This window comes from Amblyomma maculatum, chromosome 11 (genome assembly GCF_055883805.1).
Source record: "Amblyomma maculatum isolate TAMU_Amacu chromosome 11, ASM5588380v1, whole genome shotgun sequence".
Classification (NCBI taxonomy): domain Eukaryota; kingdom Metazoa; phylum Arthropoda; class Arachnida; order Ixodida; family Ixodidae; genus Amblyomma; species Amblyomma maculatum.
Window position 1 is genome coordinate 13,179,545 of NC_139354.1, and position 16,426 is coordinate 13,195,970.

Below are 16,426 nucleotides of genomic sequence, written 5' to 3' on the forward strand. Positions count from 1 at the left end.
GTTATAGTCGTTGGGACCCTCAAACTAAAGCGGTTACGGGCCCGCCGAATGACACTGGCTAAAACGCGCAGTGCGCTTTAAGAACTCTGCCATGCGCGACGTCACCACCAAAGAGTATAAAACCGCCTAATTTTATTGTTCTTTACACACTACCGCACGACCGAGAATAACACGAGACTCAAAGATTTATTGCGGGCTTAAATGAAACGACACTCTAAGGCTTAGTGAGATTTTCAGGTTGGTGTTCGAAGTATTATTTTCAGGTTAACATAAATCGGTGATTGAAATAACGTACCGCGCTAAAAAAGATGAAGACTGAAAACGTAATGAACAGGAAAAGCGCAGATTCAAAGCTAAGCTTATTTGAACAAACAGAATAAATATATATGCTTCTGTCATAGCCTGAGTTACTTTGGGACGTTAAACTCCACAAACCAAACCAGAAGAAATACATATACAACAACCAATTAACCACGAGACAGGCGCACCTGCTCGAAAACTGCAAGAAAGTAAAAAAATTCAGCATTACATTTCATGTTTTATCGAGGTATAAAAAATCAATCTGCAAGGGAAACAGGACTTTGGTCATCTGATGAGAAGAGAGGAGTTGCTGGAGAAAGATTTGTTGTTGGGAAAGGTTGAGGGTCGCCGGAGAAGGGGTAGGCAGCGAACGCGATGGTTAGATGGCATCCTTGAGGCACTGCAGATGAAGTTATGTGATGTTAGGATGATAGTGAGAGACCGGAAAGCGTGGCGTGACATGGTCCATAGGGTCACGAAGAGTCGGACACGACTGAACGACTGAACGACTGAACTGAACTGAAGGGAAACAGGAGGCTGGCTGATACACCTATCACATTTTTTTTTTTTTCTGATAAAGTAGGTTTCCTTAACTTCCCGTGTTAACCAATCTCGATGACGGAAGATAATATTTGTTTGTAAAAACAGCTGGTAGCAGCCTTGTTCATTGTTCTCTTCACCTTTCCTAAATATTCCTTCTTTGCATTGCATTGCGCTTTTCCTGTTCATTACGTGTTTAGTCTTCGTCTTTTTGCAGCGCAGTGCTTTATTTCAATCATCTCTCTGTGCCAACTCGCCCAACTTTCTATTTTTTAGCATAAATCCCACATCCCGAATGCTCCTTGCAGGAGATTTTCTATTCTACACATGCTGAAGGAAAGGAGAAACCCTTTCTAAACACTGGAGCATTTCTTTCTAAACACACACATGCCTTCTCCTTTTTTCCTCGAAGACAAGGTGATGCAGAATAGCTTTCGCAACAAACGCTTTGAAAATACATTCTTCGCAAAGCATAGTCTGCCCCAAACACTGCTGTCGCAGGCTTAGCTTCGTAAACACTCCATGAGTGCCTCACCAGCACATCATCGAGGTCCATTGTGCAAGGGCGATATTAAAAACTCCCGTGCGCCAGCCGAAACTACTATGCGTCCTACGCGCACCGAGCAATGCGAGGACGCGATTATGAAGTATAGCGGTTGCCGTCAGGCGGTTTTTAAAGTCCGTCGCGAGATGAAGCCCGACTCATAAAATGTTCCCTCCTAACACGTCCCCTGCCTGTCCTCGGGAAAAGCGTTTTCGCTGTTGTTGACGCCCAGAACGCGCTCCGCTCGGCTTTGAACGAACGTAATGAACGATGTCGTACCGAATGCGATAAGCAATCTGAAGAGGGTAACCGCAACGCTGAAAGCTTTCGAACATGAAGCGGGCCATTGACAGTATGAAGAGTTTAATTTTTCCGGTTGTAAAAAGATTTACAAATAAATATGCAGCTGTGTTAACGGTAATTGCGTGTCATCGGGTACTAGCGCCTAGCTGTCACCGCAAATGCCTATTGTTTTAAAACAGTGCTAGAACACGGATAGAAAAAAGACAAACACACTGCGCCGGTATTATCGCTGTCTCTATCTGTCCGTACTGTAGTGCTGTTTTAAAATAATGTTCAAACCAAGTCGCCCAACACGAGATTGAAAATGTCTAGCTCCCTCACGTTCACTGAGAGTGCCTCTGTAAGCGCAGATATAACGACTACATCATGCGCCAGTTTTAAAGCGTAAGCTGTACTAATCGATGCGCAATTTTGGATTTGGCATCGGTTTGTTGCAATGGCCTCTGACATAGAATCCCTTCCTTTACGGCGCGGTTCAGGTTTCCGCCGAGACCCGCGATAGGTAATGCGCCTTTTCTTTCTTATAAACCGAATTCAGATTGTGTCAGTGCCCAACGAATAATCACAGATACTAAGCGTTTCCTTCTTTAAAAAAAAATGAAAAAAGAAAAAGAAAACGTTGCTGAGATTCAACCATCCTTGAGCCAAGCCTCCCAAGCGTAAGCAGTCCGTCGCAGCTGCAGTTTCCACGGCCGCTTCGATCTTGGCACGCATCCGCTATTGATAACCTTCTCGGCAAATAATAATAATAATAATAATAATAATAATAATAATAATAATAATAATAATAATAATAATAATAATAATAATAATAATAATAATAATAATAATAATAATAATAATAATAATAATAATAATAATAAGAAGAAGAAGAAGAAGAAGAAGAAGAAGAAGAAGAATTGGTTCACAGGAAAGGAAAGGCGCAGTATTTGTCACACTTGTTTCTGTGGACACCTGAACCGCGTCGTAAAAGAAGGAAGGTGGGAGTGAAAATGGAAAGAGAGAAAGCGGAGCGCTACGGAGTAATTTCTACCGACTGGGGATCTTCAACGTGCTCTGGCATCGCCCAGCACACGGACGCCTATTCATTTCGCCTCCATCGAAACGCAAACGCCGCGATCGGATTCGAACCCGGGTACTCCGGCACAGTTGTCGGGCGTGTTACAACTGCACCACCCCTGTCTCGGCAAACGGATAGCTTGGTTTCTCGTTGTTTTGGGGGTCTCGACAGCCTGTCTGGCAAGGCTGCTTTTTCTGTCTTAAGAAAGAGTGTCTTCCTATAGGGTGCCCAAGCTGGAGCCAGCACTCCGTATCTGACGAAGCGGAGAAGCGGCATTATATACCTACGCGCAGCCGCAGCCGCAGCGCAAGGCTGACTGCGGGGTCCACGTAGCCCGCCCACGTGGCAGCGGGACTTTAGTGGCAGCACGCGCTAGGCGCCATCGCACACCCACACGAAGCAGGAAAAGGGGGGAACAGTCGCGTAGAAACGCGCGCAAACCCCGTGCTTTTCGCCAGTGGGCATTCTAATTTTTGCATTTTTCGGTTCCTTGACTGACAAAAAAGACTAACTGGAAACGTGTTTTTTATCGATGTTTCGAAAGCGAGAAATTATGATCACCTAATAGGCTGCCGTCTCTGCGCGCTGCTCCAGGTCCTGAAAAACGAGACGTGGATATTGCTTTCAACATTAGCAGGCTCTGAGACAATAAAAAATTATGAACGTGGAATCGCTACTCGAAAGCGAGTGGCAAGCGACAGATAGATGGAGGGACCGGAGGCGGCACCTTGTGTTGTTAAGGCGAAGGAGAATCAAGTACAATGCGGAAGCTCCGATGTCTCTTTGCTTGCTGTTCAGATAGAGGAAGAATGCAGTCTTCTTGTGGAGAAGCATTAATACGCGTGTGCACAGCGACAAAGCGACAAGGGCTCCGCGCGTGGGTTGGGGAGCTTCCCTTCCCTTTGGGACCCCTCACTTAGAAGGGGCCCACTCAAATCTGTGACGACATACGTTTTAGGCAACCTTCCCAACAAGGTTCACGAAACTAAAAATTGCCACCCACAATGGACCATCCGATTCAGGAGAGTGATAAACGCGCAGGATGCTACCGGAGCCGTTGCACCTGTCTTCGGCGCGTTTTGGTCGTGTTGCCTGCAGTGGTGCAAAACATACCATCTCATCATTTGGTTCATGCCTGCAGCGACCAGGGGACATCAGTTCGCTGCTGCGGCGCTGCTGTCCGAAATCAATGCCCTGTCTACGGTTAACAACGAGTGGTTTCTAACGACTTGGGTCATTGACCAGAGGCCTAGGAATGCCATTCTTCCGGCAGTTTTCTCTTTCTCCACGAGACGAGCAGCGAGGAAATGCCTGAGGATTTTCGATGAAGGCGGGGAGAGGTCTCCATGGAAACCGTTGCGTTCCTAGTGATGACCCCTGCGGCGCCGTCAGGGACAACCGGCGGTACGAGATATGGTACGAGAAAGCTGTGATAAAGCCATTTTGACAAAATAGGCCGACTAACGCTCATCCGCCTACTTTTTGTCACTCAAGTTGTACGAAAAAGTGCGCCGTAATTTAATTATTGTACTTTTTTCCTTTCCATAGAACACGACGGCGCCTAGAACTCGACAAGTGGAGTGCAACAACCGCACGCGCACGTAAACACGCGCTTGAATTCAGCACAGAGAAGACGACACGGCTGCGTTGAGCGGAGGTTTTGACAGAGTCTCCGCGGAGGGCGCAGGCGCAGTAAGTGGCGCAGGGCACTTCAATTATACAGCGCTGGTTACTCTGCATGATACAGGCAAGCGAGTCATCTTAACAGGCTCGCAAATGCATGTTTTCGCTACCAGGCAAAGTGTTTACAACAAAGAAGTATGCTGCGTTTATGCGTAGAAAGTTTTCTTCGCGCTTGCTGCTTCATGCCCGTCTATGCTTCCCTTCATCTTGTCGCGCGCCAAGCGGAGTGAGATGTTATGCGGTCGGAAGGACGCTGGCGCGCGAGGCCAACGCTCTGAATTCGCGCGACGTGTCCACCCAATAAAACTTTTTGCGACTATAAAAGGAGTGAAGGAAATGGGGAGACGCCACTTAGTAGCAAAGTAAGCGCCAAACAGAAGAAAACGCTTACATTCTTGCGTACAGACACGTTGTGCAAATGAAAACAGTTTGCTAACGGAAGACTCCAGCAACCGCGGGGATATGATTTGCTCTCGAAGTGCCTGGAGAGACCAATGACAATCCGTACTCACCAGCATGTTTGCGAGGCATTAGTCGCACAGCGGACTATCCGCGAAGCCCAACGCTCGTTCGTACCGCTTAAGCCATCGTACTCGGAAGGTATAGTGCAATGCTCCCATTCATGACCTTTCCTTGGTTTCTGCCACTATTTTATGTCGGCACCTAATATTAGCGCACGTTAGAGAACACAAGGGGATTTAATTTGACACTGAGCCCTCACGTTCGCCATCCTTCATGGCGCGTGTGTCGTTTCGTAAATTGTTTTCACCTGAGGAAAGGTTTTCAAACTAACAGCATATATTACTGAAAGCACAGCTATAGTTACAAGCCGCATCAGTCAATATGACCTCTAAAAAAAACAAAAACAAAAGAGCTCGAGAAGCGTCCCCGAAAGCATAGCTGTCACGGAAAAAACAAATATACAGCGAATCGTGCAATGTTGATTTGCTAGAGACGTCAAACTAACTAGTAAAACACGGGATAAACGATTTAGTGCCTCTGGTAACAGCTTATAAGTTCTCACAATACTTATTCCGCAAAGCCGCGGGTGCCTTTCTTTGGAAAAAAATTCTCGCGGCGAATGCCACGCAGCCAAATTGCCCTTCTTTTTTTGTCGGTTTCCGCGCGGGATAGTAATTAGGGCTGTGCCGGCACCTTTGTTTCCACATCCGAAGGTGCACACCTCAGTATCCTCGGTAACTCATAGCGACCACGTTGCGCGTGTTTTATGCACGATATCGAATGGACTCAGTCGTAAAACACGCCGCCCGACTACCCCAAAGCACTGCCCTGACTGCGCGTCGTCTGCTCGATTGGACCATCCATGGCGGAGCTTGACCACGTTGATCGCAACTGGCCAATGGGCGGCATAGGGGCAAAGAGAAAATAGCTCGGTACTTTCAGAATTCCAGTGACTTTAGGAACTTCATGAAGATGTCTATATTCACTGCACACCGCGGGAGGGTGTTGGGTGTTGCAGTTTGAACTTGATGAAAGAGTGTGTTGCAGTTTTACGCAAGGCGTGATCAGTTGTGGAGATAACATAGTACAAATGAAGAGGGAAAATTTAGTCATAGTGTATTGCTCTCGTGCGTGCGCTAGGGAAGCCGATTTGCTCGTTCTGTCGCCAGTTTAATCACAACCCAGTCGTGGCAACCTTTTCTGCTGCGCAGCTCTGGCAAGGCGCTGATGAAACTGGCGCATGCGTAGTACCTAGCGTGCGAAAGTGAATGTCCTTGTAGAATAGTAACAGTGAAGCTTACACGATATGAAAAGGCAGCGATAAAGAAGCTATCACATCTTCAGGAAAAGCTAGGTGACCTCCTAATTCAAACTTTCAAACCGTTTAAAGCCTTACTAAAGCATGAAAAACAATGCTTAACAGATCTTTCACTCGTATAACGAGGTTCAGATCATCTATAAATCATTGCCATTTTTAGTTTTGATACTTCCCAGACTGTCTTTGCAAATGGGCAATTGCTAGCATATGCTCCACAGTATTCGTAATGCCACAAGTTGAACATTCCGGGGAGTCTGCCTGTCCAATTAAATGCAAGTATTTGCGCGTGAAAGACACGTTTAAACGCAGTTTATGGGTTAAGCATACACGATGGCGTAGAATTCAACGTGGGACAGAAAATTGCAGTGTCCGATCTAGTATTTTTAGGGGGACGTTTCGTGTGCTTGGCTAGGCCCACTAAGCCACCATCTCAATCCTCATACAGATGTAAAGAAGACACCTGGTATGGGCTATTTACAAACTCACGGCTGTTTGGAGGCCTCTAGAACGGACGTCATTTACTTCAGCGTCTGCTAGCTCACTGAAGTCCAGGCTACAGTGTACAGGGGTCCACTGAAATATACTGTAGCTTTGAGCATTGGCAGATGCACTGAGCTTCGTGATGTTTATTGCAATAGACTAGTAGGCGGTGTGACGTAGGAAACTCTCCAAAATTTGTAATGCCGGCTTTGAACGTTTGAATATACGCCAATTTTGAGGCGTTGCCCAACCAATGCAGCAAATCTATTCCCGAAGGAAATAAGTTCAGCAGCGGTTGAGGTCGAGTTCTGGCCTAGAAGGAACCGAACCAGAGAGAGTCGTCTTCAAGTTCGGTATCGCCGCAGCTGCAGTTGCTGCTTGTGCTGATACAGATGCGCCAGTATACACGTGCGCATAGTTATGATATTCTCCCCAAATACAGGACAGAGTAAGTTGCTTCAGCCCCCTAACTGGCACCGTCGATTTCTTCAGCGTTCCGGGGACATGCAAGCGCACCGATGGTTTATCCATTACCTATGGCGGTTGGGTGGGAAGATACGGGGGAGCATAACCTGATGGTAGTTGTGACTGATGGCAACGGAGTGCACTCGAAAACCTACTGTCTAGTCGCTCATCCAAAATTTTATCTAGTGGATGGTAACGGTGTGGTGTAAGTACGCGTGGTGGCACACACGAAGCGGTTCATGTCACAAATATATCGATATTGGGTGGGCACATGCCTTTTCAATCCTCCCTTTTTAAAACCACGGGCACAGCGTTCCAAGCCAAAACCTATCTTGAGCGCCTGCGCCTTTGCGCACTCTAAACTCCGCCAGCAGGAATTCATCATGTTAAAGAGTATCGGGAGGCTCTACCTTGATGTAGCCTACCAAAAGCCTCATAAAGTAGTATAGTCGAATACAACTCAAGAACGAAGCGGCAAATACCTATTGCCTATTTCCCCACCCCTTATGTAATACCCTCTAATGAGGGTCTTTAAGGTATTAAAGTGAAGTGAAGTGAAGTAAAAGGAGGCCCTCCATTCAATGGGGTCGATCGCGATTTTTGCAGTTAATCTCGCGGGCAGCTTATTCTGTGGAGTTAAAGCGGAAGGTAGGCAGAAAAGGGAACGAGACACGCCTTTATTACCGTGCCATGGAGCGTATTGTTCGGGGTATAGGGTGCGGTGGTGTGAAGGCGGAGTTGCAGGGATGGTCGGTAGGGCCCACTCTCCACTGGATGGGGACAAAAGTCCGTTACCTGTTTCCTGCCGGGTCTTCTCGTTAGAGCTACAGAAGGTTGTCCTCGAATATAATATTTACTGTGATTTCACGCTGCGTGGTTAACGATCACGTTGGAAACCCAGCAACGGAACCGGTCGACGCCATTGGATGAAGGGCCTCCTTTGAAGGGTATTTTCTGCTCCGTTCATGAGTTGTATCCGACCATGGTAGGGAGTGCTCCGTTGCGCCTCATTTAATGCCTGCTATAAAGAGAGGACCTGGACAAATATCTGTAAGATTTTTCTTCAGCATGCTGATCTGCTTCGTCCCCGACAGTCTGCGGTCAATATAATTCCCAAGATCTGTGATTAAAACATATTACCAAACCATTAAGAAATATCGGGTAAAAACGAACAATTGCCCATAGCTGGGACCGCTGTACATTTCTCTGCTGCTAAGTGCAAGCATTGACGCCGTACGTACATCGATGTCGACCACACAGCTCGTTGCAATCTCGCACACATTTGTGACGCGTCAAAGAGGAAGTCTAGATTTTATCATTCTCTACCTCATATAATCACTATTTTACTCCTAAAACTTTACTGAACGACACAAGGCCTGCGAACATATGTTCTACATCCACGTCTTGCATCCATTTTCTTCGCAAAATCGCAAAATCGCAAAAGCGCAAAAGTGCAAAATCGCGAACATTGTCAGGTAAGACTTTCGCCCCAATAAAGTGCAAGTACACGTCCGCGGCCACCGAAGACGTGTACCGCTGCCTCCATTTGACCATGTGCAAGATAGGAAACGGCGCTTCTTTCCTTTTCTAACATGGAAGTGGGTTGCTACGCTTATTTCTTCCGAAGAAGTAAATTATTTTGCCACAAATTATTTACGAAGAAGTAGAAGGTTAGATAAATATCAATGATTCAATTCAGAATTTTAGATAGGCGGAGACTAGAAAACAGAATCAGTCCTTTTTCAGCGCTCTATATTTAAACAAGACATTTCGTTTTTCCAAAGTGAATGGTGCATTTGAAACTTGCAGAGTAGGCTACCTCGAGAGTGCAATGAAGAGGTCTCAAATGTTGCTCACCTCATGTGGGTAGGGGTCAGGCAGCAATGCCGATTTATAAAATAAAGAAAGAAGTTATCATCGCAAGCATAAACAGAAAGAGTAAAACGCAACAGTGAGCATGCATGCAGTCCTGGCCGTTACTTAAAAAAAAAAAAAACTTGAAGGAAACGAAAATTTTATTTGTTTATTCATCCCCGCCAAAAATTAATTCAAAACAGCCAATCGTTAATTCAAAACCGCCAAAAAACTCGACTCAGAAAAACAAAAAACACCTGCTCTCGGCTCCACAGCCTCACAACTACTTAGTGAAATAGAACAGAAATAAGAGGACGAATCCCCACAACAGCAAGAAAATTTACACACTTACTCAGCTGCCTAGACACGGACCACAGATTGCAGCTGCTCGCTTATTAACGGAAACTGCACAACACATGTTGGAAAGAGCTCAACCTCCTCCTTCCCATTTCTCTCCCCTGACAATCAGGTGGCGCAATTCACGCCGAGTTTCAGGTAGAACCGACGAACTTCCCCATAGCATTTCCCAGCGCACGCCTGGAACTCAGATGACAAGGAAGTCTGAAAGGGCGCTGCGCCACGGAGAAACTATGCGTGGAGGCTGTAAATTGCACTCGCAAACAGGCGCACTTCAATTTAGTCGTTTCGTATTCGTCAGGCAGAGTTGTCCGGACTCAGTCGCAGCTTTAGAGGAGGTAAATGGAGAAACGCGGCGTTAACCAGAGCAATGATGTTCCAAGCTGTTTGGACGGGAGCCATTTGCATATTGTCACGTGGTGGTGACCAGAATCGAAGACACAAATGAAGACACAAGCTTGATGGTACGGAAATTAACTCTTTATTGGGTAGACTTGCGCCCGCAAAAGAACTAAGCAACTCGGCGGCGGCGATAGCAGCAAACGTGTTGGTCGATCGTCGAACAAAGAATGCTCGTCACACTCGTCAACGCTCAATTTAAAGGCTGCACAGAACAATCTAGATAACGTCGCAAACAGCTACCAGCACAAGCTGGAACATTGTAGAAAGACACACGAGTGGCCGGAATCTTCGAGATAGATCTCGGTGCATCTTGCGCTACAACGAAACTGATAAAGGTGTGACTCGCGACATCGAGCATTAAGAAACAAAGATTACGGAACTGATACGCGATCCAGAATCAGACTGATAAGCCTGTATGCCAGCGGCTGTTGAAAAACAACAAATACAGTTTTCAAGGTTTCGCGGCAATATGAAGTCAAAGCTTCTGCTAGAAAAGTGACGAATCAAATGTAAAGAAATGGAGTGCTCGAAAGTGCATTTGGCAGGCAAAATTAAACACAGAACTTGGTGCGTCGACCGACTCGACGATTGTTAAACCCTTGCATGTGAGCTTAAGAAAGTAATCAAGGTGTGAAGAAAAATGGCACGAAAGCCACGAAGCCACCATATAGCACAATCGAAACGGAAATGACAAAACAAAACATACCAATAACACGCCACGCAGCTAAAAGGCTACTTAAACGTAAGATTGCACGACAAAGCAAATGAGCAATTTCAAAAGATAGGATATATTTTGTAACCGTTACAAACTAGTATTTAAAAAGAATATAATGTGGATACGCCTGGCTGGTCTTTGCAGGAGCATTTTACAACAGGGGGCACAACCTGCACATTATAAAGCTAAGTGATTAAATGAATACGTAATTAAAGTAATTAATCACGTTTTTGAAATAAAAACTTTAGGAACCACTATAATATTTCGAAACTACCTACCGGCGACGTGAACGTGTAGCCCCGTTATTGATACTGACTGCGTGGTTAAATTTCGCGAACGTAAAGAACGCATTTGGAAGTTGGTCGAATTTGCTTTAATGCAATACATATCCATAAAACGACGCATATAGCATTCTTTTAGAACTATATACAGGCATCGTTCCTCTATCGATATTTTAGGAGATATCGACGTGATTTCGAAGATATTAGCCCCTATAGCGTCGTAATCGTACAATTGTGGAATGCGATAAAGCCCCGTGAATAAGCTTTCAGATACTCGCCAGATACCACACTGGCGATTAACGTTATTGGACATCAGGGTTAACGTTTTCGGTTCACCGAATTCAATTTTTCAGTATAATATTGCCCACTAAATTGAAACTCAATATATGAATAGTTCACTGTCACTCTTTATTTGTCAAGTGATAGCTTTGCCAGGAACGTGATGTCCATCTTGATGTAAAATACACTTGCGCAGACCTCCCTTAGTTTGTGAAGTGCAGTGTTTGTAATATATTTTAAAAAAATAGTCACACGGTACATATATTGTTACTAAATATTATGGAAATTTTTATTCAACCAACGTCATGCTGCGGGAGCGGAGCAAACTAGCTTGGCAAACGCCGTTCTAATAGGGGCCCAAATATCACCATTTACTGCTAAATTCTAGCAACATGCACCTCAGTCATGTTTTTTTCTTCACCATTTCGAAGTTCAAAGCCGCGTGACTCTGAAACACGCTGATATCCTTTGTTCGACCAAGCTATTGTTTTGCATAACCACTGAAGCGGCATGGCCAGGGGCATTGGGGAAGTGTCATTGATAGAACGGTCAGAGAATGATTGTGTTAGTTAACCGCCTACAGTTCTATCAAAGACAGAGCTGGATTTCTTGGTACAGATGGAACGGTAACAATTTTGTCATTTTCCTTTCCATCTGCCCCCTTGCGAACCATAAGTGTGTATATATGCTCCGGAATTGCATAAACAGTTGCTTATAGAGACGCTTGTCACGTCCGCCACATTCTAAGCTGCTACTTCGCTATGCTTCTGGTGTTTGGTTTGGTTTCTGGGGTTTAACGTCCCAAAGCAACTCAAGCTATGAGACTCGCCGTAGTGGAGGACTCCGGAAATTTCGACTACCTGGGGTTCTTTAAAGTGCACTGACATCGCACAGCACACGGGCGCCTTGCTTTTCGCCTCCTTCGAAAAGCGGCCGCTGAGGCCAGGATTCAATCCCGCGTCCTTGGGAACAGCAGTCGAGCGCCGTAACCACTGCGCCACCCCGGCGGGGTGCTTTTGGTGTGAAGGTGAACCAACACGCCTAAAACATTCCCTTCTGGTGGTATAAGCATAGCCGTAACTATTTCTTTAGCTGTTCTATTTCACCGAAAATAACGGTCGCAAAAACACGACGTTGTCCTGCAATCATGTGCACGCACGAATAATAAAATTAATCGTTATTTCATACCTGAAAACAAAATTTAGGAATTGCTTAAAAATGTAAAGTAATATTACCAGAGTTTTAGATATATAAAAACATTAAATAGGAGCACGATGCTCCAAAGCAATGGCATGGGTTTCTACTTTACTGCTTATGATATGCTGCTGCCAAATGTTACTTAGTAATATAAGTGTAAGCACTATATAGCGTCAAAGTATGTGCAAAAGGTGAACTTTTGGCCAAAGGAAAACTTAAACAAAAACAAAACGAGTAAGAACTTCGTCTGTTTGACAATCGATTTCTTTCTCCTGCAGCGGGCTTCCGCCTTGTTCTTTTCACTCCTATCGTCAAAGATTACAGCTCAAGGTTTATATTCAAGTTAATACAATGAATAACTTTAGGAACTTGGCATAAACATGGCATAAAAGCAAACGGGCAGTCAATACACACATACAAAGTGGTACCGTGAAAGGCTTTCGCTTAATTTCTTGTTCGGAAGTGAAAACAACACCCCCTGCTGGGTCGATAAAGAAACCATTACCTCCCAGTATGAGGTTATTTCCCAACATCGCCTAGGAGGCGAAACTTCTTCGTAGTGGTCGAGTTTCGTTCGGAGATAAAAGCAGAGAAAGAGCCAAGAAAGTCATATTTAGATCAAAGTTTCTCTTTATTAAAGGAACAAAGAAACATACGTGAGTTTGAAAGCTAATTTCTAGTCTGGACAGCTCCAACGGACTCACAATTTATGCCCGAGCGTTCTGTTACTTGAGACATCCGCCGCGCCGAGTAATCAGTTTCTATCATTTTGTTCTTAACGTTTGGATCTGCTGTCTTTTTTCTAAAACAGTGAGCCCATAAATTCATCCACAGATGAGTTTTTCATACAACTTTTAATCACCAGAAAAAGAAAATAAACAAAATAAGCATCAAGTCAGAAAGGCGCTGCAACAAAGAGTTAAATAATAGTTGGTTCACAGGAGGGGAAATGCGCAGTATCTGTCACACTTGCTCTGTGGATACCTGAACCGCGTCGTAAGGGAAGGGATGAGGGTGGGAGAGAAAGTGGAAAGAGAGAAAGAGGAGCCGTAGTGGAGGGCTACGGAGTAATTTCGACCACCTGGGGATCTTTAACGTGCACTGACATCGCACAGCACACGGACGCCACTTCGTTTCGCCTCCATCGAAATGCAGCCGCCGTGGTCGGATTCGAACCCGGGTACTCCGGCACAGTAGTCGGGCGTCTTACCACTGCACCATCCCGGGCAACAAAGAGGCCGTTTTCAGTAACTGCCTATTATTTATTTTTGTTTTCTTGTATTTAACACCATTATTTTTATCGGATTATCCTTTCTTCTCTATTGTGTTCCTCGACCCTACCCTTGTTCTTTTTAATTTTTTAATTTTTTTAATTTTTTAATTTTTTAATTCAGTCCGTCCGTCCATCCATCCATTGCTAATGCATTTTAAGATTTTGAAGGTACTTTCGCAAACAACCTGACTTTATAGCACTTTCTGGTTTGGAATTGGCTAGACTGGGCCGGCGTAGATGCCAAATGTGAACCTTTGACTCTCCTACGATCCTCATACAACCAGGTATACAACCCGTACCAGCTGTTTCCTTAACGACCGCGACTAGCGATGTGTCTGAAAACAAACATGCTATTTATAGCACTATGAGCTCTTTCTCTGTAACCAGCCCCACCTCAGTGACGCAGTGGTTCGGGCGCTCGACTACTGTGCCCAAGGATCCGGGACCGAATCCCAACCGCGGCGGCCGCTTTTCGATGGAGGCGAACGGAAAGACGCTCATGTAATGTGCGATATCAGTGTACGTTTATGAACCCCCAGTGGTCGAAATTTCTAGAATCCTCTATTACGGCGCCTCTTATAGCCTAAGTCGCTATGGGACGTATCATAAACCAAACGTAAACAATTTCTGCACCTTATTAAGAAGTTTTTGATTTTAACCCCACCAAGCTTACTTGCTGGTCCAAAACCATCTGTGCTCAGGCTTTACTTCTACGTCCTATCGTTCCGTTGATGAGCGTGAGCTTCTTTCGTCTCATTATAGCCTATATTCCAGCTTTCTTCGCGGTGCCATTTATTAGAACACAACTATAAGAAACGAAACGCGCGCTTGCCTGGCTACTAAATATTGACTAGGACACTGTCAGCATTACAGGATGAGCGGGCTCAATCTCCTCGGTAGTAAGAGCCTCCTCCACTCTTGTCGCCATTGCTTACCAGGGCGTTGTTCCCCCCCCCCCCCCTCATATTTATGGGTTTATGGAAATAAAGGCAATTCAATTCAATTCAATCTTAAACATATTCTACTCTCCGACGCATTGCTATTTAACTGAGTCTAGCATTTTTAGTTTTCGTTTCTCTTTGAATTTAAACCTTGTTACTTCCGATCCGACCTTTCTATATTCTTTCATTTGTTAGCCCTTGGAAGAGGCTTTCAACAGATAAGACAAACTTTAACAAACATATGAACGTCAGATGGCATAATGAATTAGCTCTGAATTACGCGCTGATAAAGAACCTCCGGGAAAAAAAAGAAACGAAGACCGCCATTTAGGTTCCGAGCGCTGGTCTTGGGGCAGCATTGACTCTACCACAGCAGTTATCCTTCTTGTCGTCGGTGGCCTCGAAACACAGCCCGGTAAATATACCCTTGCCAACATGGAAAGGCGTTCACATGCGCCACCCGTCTAGGTCGAGGGATAAAGGAATTAAAGGAAAGGGTTAAACGAGGATAAACGAATTAGGCATAGCTCTTGCAAGGCACTGGTTGGCAGGGGAAACCCTCCCCCACCCCCTCTTTTCGTAGAGTACTGAAGGCGAGGGATGAATCGCAGCTATGCCAAGCTATGGCACGCCACACGGATGCATGGCACAAAGCTTTCAACAGAAATTTAGAGGTCCCGATACAGACACCGCCTCTGTGACCTCCTTCTGTGTGTGTATGCTGCAATGTATGATAACTCCGGCATAATAAACTGAATTGAATTTGAGTGCCGAACAAACTTATTTTACGCTAGAACTTTCTGTACCGTGACGATAAATGCGTTTTCAATTTTCCAGGAAGGTGGTTATTAGGTTTCTGTAGAAAGCATATAGTGCAACTGCCGTCGGCAGAAGGTAGCGGCAGAGAGAAATGTCTATACGGGTGTGGCGATTTGGTGGTTTTTGGGCTTTAACGTCCCAAAGCGACTTAGGCTATGAGAGACGCCGTAGTGGAGGACTCCGGAAATTTAGACCACTTGGGGTTCTTTAACGTGCACTGACATCGCACAGCACACGGGCGCCTTGCTTTTCGCCTCCATCAAAAAGCGGCCGCCGAGGCCGGGGTTTGATCGCGCATCCTGGGGAACAGTAGTCGAACGCCGTGACCACTGCGCCATCCCGGCGAGGCATCTATGCGGGTGTGGCATGAGAGCAGCAATGTTCGTCGATCAAAGCAACTTCTCTCTTTATCCGTTTTTTATCACCACCGGCACGTGAGTTACCCCTGCGTGGTCGCATTCTAAGAACTGCCTACAGGCAATGCATGAAAACCCCTGGTTACGATTCCTGCCATCGATTAGGGCCTAGTTTCCTTTCGTCGATTATAGAGTACGACACAACTGCGCAAGGTAGAGCTGGGATATCGAACAGACCGTACCTCATGGTTCTCGCCATTACAAACGGCTTATCTAAGCCACCGCCCTTCACTGGGCCCTCTAGTGGGATGACGGCAGCAATTTTCGTCAGTCAGAACCACTTATGCGTCTTTATTCTGGTTTGCGCGGTTTCATCTCTTTTCACAAAGCAATCCAACTATATTTTCCTGCTGCTATTTCCAAGCCCACACATTCCGTTTGTTACTGCTGCTGACTGCGTTCCCATTAAATAATGCCTGTTCTGGATGGAGATCTCGTGCCTCAGCTTGGCCTTTCTAAGAAACCCCGCGAAACTCTCCACACAGAACTTTTTCGCCATCAAAACTCTGACCACTCGGACGGGCGGCATGAAAAACTTGAAATTTATAGACAAAGTTAAGGAAAAATAATAAATTTATATTGCGCTCCCCAATTTTTGTGAATGTCGTCCTTCGTCCAAGTTCTCAGTGGCTTGGGCTAGCTCTCGGTCTCCAGCGAGCAACAGCTGCTTGAATCTAAAGTGTATGAATTTACGTCAAGGTGAAACTCACTGGAAGATACGGTGGACGGCTTTGAAA